This window comes from Peromyscus eremicus, chromosome 4, assembly GCF_949786415.1.
Source record: "Peromyscus eremicus chromosome 4, PerEre_H2_v1, whole genome shotgun sequence".
Taxonomy (NCBI): Eukaryota; Metazoa; Chordata; class Mammalia; order Rodentia; family Cricetidae; genus Peromyscus; species Peromyscus eremicus.
The window spans coordinates 61,600,306-61,604,356 of record NC_081419.1 but is presented as its reverse complement, the minus strand read 5'-3'; positions in this window follow the sequence as shown (position 1 = coordinate 61,604,356).

Genomic DNA, 4,051 nt, shown 5'->3' with positions numbered 1-4,051 from the left:
TAAGTTTCCAAAAATTGTTACATTATATTTAAGGAATATTAGGATGAATGAGAAGTGAACAAAATTAACGAATCAAAATACAGATACTAACATCTCCATAACTGGCATTTTCAGGTATACACTGGACACCTCCCATCCCCTTTTGAGACAGGGTCTTCTGTAGTCCATGCTGACTTTGCACATAGCTGGGATATCCTTGACCATTCTCATCCTCTCTCCCTCCCTCCCTCCCTCCCTCTCTCCTCACCCCTCTTTGGAGACAGGGTCTTCTGTAGTCCGTGCTGACTTTGCACATAGCTGGGATACCCTTGACCATTCTCATCCGCTTCCCTTCATCTCCTGAGTGCTGGATCTGTAGGCATGCAGCACCATGTTCTGTGTTTGCATCAAACACTTCTAAATTCAACTTATGTGTTGAATTTTGACTTTTCCCATTTCATTAAACACACAGCTCTATCAAGTTACCTTATGTAACCAGATGTGCCACCTGCCAGATTATAGCTTTCTTCAAGCAGCTTTGCCATCTAGATATGGCAATGTTTTGCAACTGCTTGGCATTTTATAGCGTATTTGCCCTTATTTATAAAAGTTAGTGGAAAAATGGAAAAATAAAGTGCTGATGTTAATGATTTTACAACTGAGATATTTACTATGCCAAAACAGTAAATGTGATCCTTTTTGAATTTAAGTGAGTCTAACAACTGTTTTCAATTATAGAGGAAAACAACCAAACCTGAAGCACATGTACAAAATGTTATATGTCGGAGCTTGTGGCTCAGAAGTAAAGTGTAATGATAAAGCAAGTGTCTGGATCTTTACAATTATGCATAGTAAAATACTGTGATATACAGATTTTTATCCCTGAAAAAAATATATTTTTGCTCAGTGTTCCTTCCTCATTCAAACCTGACCTCTTGGCCACAGGCCCTAGGGTAACAGTTGTTGTAGCATAGTGCAGATACCAAAAAAGTCAATCCCTGGCCTTTGAGGTTTCAAATATGTTTTGGAAACTGAAGGCAGAGATAAAACCTTTGTGATTAAAAGCTTTTGAACTTCAAATGCTAGAACTATCAATAACCCAAGGCAGAAAGTCACGGCTTAACCACAAGCATCTAAGAGCATGTGACCAGTCAGCACCAGTTCCCCAGTGCCTGCCCTTTTCTCAAAGCCTAAATGAAAACTTCTCTAAGCTTGGAAAGCAAAGAAAGTCAAAGAAGTGAGCTTCACTTCTGGTAAAACTCCAGGAAATCCTTGAGGGGTGCAGGATAAGAATAAGAAATGGCTGTGTGGCAGGTTCAGATAGATGCAGCCTGAGACAGCCCCTCAGAGCCAGAGTGGCACCACGGAGTGGATGAACATATAAGCCCTTTAGAAAGTTTTTCTCCAGCTCCCGCCAAGCCCCAGCAGTCCCACAGCCCACTTATAAAATAAACACACAGACACTTATATTATTTAAACTGTTTGGCCTAATGGCTCAGGCTTCTAGCTGTCTAGTTCTTACATCTTAAATTAACCCATTTCTATAAATCTATACCTTGCCACATGGCTCGTGGCTTACCAGTATCTTACATGTTGGTATTCATGGCGGCAGCTGGCAGCATCTCCTGACTCAGCCTTCCTGTTCCCAGAATTCTCTTCTCTGCTTGTCCCACCTATACTTCCTGCCTGGCTACTGGCCAATCAGCATTTTATTTATACAGAGCAATATCCACAGCAAGCCCTCTGTGTGGGACCAAGGAGTAGTTGAGAGCCTACAGAGGTTTGGGGTTTTGTTTGGAATGAGGAGGTTAGTTTTGTTTTGTTATTAATTTTTATAATTGTAACCTTGGCAGGCCTTGAACTTGGTGTATAGCTGAGGATGACTTGGAACTCTTGATCTTTCTGCCTTCACCTCCCAAGTACTGAGATTACAGTTGTATACTAATGACCTGACTCAGATGTGGTGCTCTGACTATACTCTTCATAATTTGTCCATTGGGGACCAAACAGAAGGAAGGATGCTGTGGTAGATGCCGACAGAGGCAGACAACCAGGCAGGATCCCTGTGTGTTCCATCCTTATTCTTGGCACTCCACAATCCCCAAGAAAGGGAAGAAGCATGTGGATTGTGTTGAGGGGTAGTTATTGACTTAAATGAGAATGCCCTGCGCTGAATATGAGCTTTTCACCTGCCAGATAATGAATTCAAAAAGAGAACTTGCAGGTATTAAAAACAAAAAATGGTGGCCAGAGCGATGGCTCAGTGCTTAAGCGCACTTGCTGTTCTTCCAGAGCAGAGTTTGGTTCCCAGCACCTATGTTAGGCAGCTGACACTCTCCTGTAACTCCTGCTTCAAGGACTCTGATGCCTTCTTCTGGCCATGGGCACCTGCAGACATGACATGCACATAAATGGATATACACACAGACATAAAGAATTTTAAAACATGAAAACAAAGAGTAATACTTCTTGTACAGGGGAACTAGGGCCTTAGATTAACTTAAATGAGCTGAAACTTTGCATTAGTTAATGCATTTTTTTTTTTTTTAATTTTCAAGACAGGGTTTCTCTGTGTAGCCCTGGCTGTCCTGGAACTCACTTTGTAGACCAGGCTGTCCTCCTGAGTGCTGGGATTAAAGGAGTGCACCACTACACTCACTTTGCATTAGTTAATAATGCTTTGAAGAAAGAGGACCACAAATTGTTGATAATAATTTGTTTAGACTTCTTTGACCAAGGAAGAAAGACACTCAATGTTTATGTTTTCTCTCTGAAAAGACAGTTTCAGAATGTTCTACTTTATCATGTATACAACTACTATTAGGTGTTATTTCTGTACAATGTTAAAATGAAAAAGCTTTCTAACAAATATTTCAATTAAATTGAATAGACAGGTACTTTTAGTTGTAAGGTTATATTAGAAAATAAATGTTGTCAATATTTAAAATATGTTTTTAGTAGCTTGAATATTCACATATACAGAATATACTATTGTAGCATTCAAATGTAAAATCAAACTACACCTTTATATTATGTTTGAAGCCTTATGCTTTTTTGTGTGGTGTTAGGGATCAAACTTAGGGTTTCATACATGGTAGGGGAACACTCCATCACTGAGTTTCATCTGCAGCTTATTCTCTGTCTTGTGTCTCTGCTTCTCTGGATTGAATTTTTCCCCTCCTTCATTTTTAGTTTACCAAAACAAACACATAAGCATAAAGTTAACTTTAGAAAAAAAGTTTACTTTAGAAAAAAATTTTCTGAGAACTATTGTGTGTTTTGTTTCTTTGATACTGAGTCTTACCATGTTACCCAGGTTGGCCTCACACTTTTGATCCTTTGCCCCAGCTTCCTGAATAATGGGGTTACAGGTGTGTGTCACTGTAGCCAGCTAGCATTATGTATTATTAAAGGATGGATTGAGAATCACAGCCACTCAGAAGAGCAGCCCCCCACTCCCAAATATGTCGGTAAAAATGGTCAAGCTATTGAAGTTTCTGAATGTGCACTTGTTTTAATTGTGTCTTTGGTTCATCTGGTTGTAGCATAACTATGAGAAATGAATGATTTCATTGCATTCATTTATTGCCTTGGGTTAAAGGTGAGGGACACTGGGGATGGTGCAGGAGTATAAGACATAGTGGTGATAAAGGTGAATCCAACAGAGTAATAATTCATCATGCCTTAGATTAGATGTCTATAAATATTTGCTCAACGTCTGTTTAGTTATGATGATAGCAACTTCAAATCCAAGAGGTTCTCAACTTGTAGCAAATTGAATTCTTTATCCATATACATTTTCACAGCTAACGAAAGATATGAGGGACTTGTTTGCTGAAAACCACATTTAACAATTGAAATATGCATGTTTAGGGTGTGTGTGCAGGTGTGTATGTACACATGGAGGGCAAAGGACAACCTTAGGTGTTGGTCCTCAGGGGCTGCTTTTCTCTTCATTTTTTTGTGGGGGAGGGTTTCTAGACAGGATTTTTCTGTTTAGTTCTGGTTGTCCTGGAACTTGCTCTGTAGACCAGGCTGACCTCCAACTCACAGAGATGCACCTGCCTCTGCC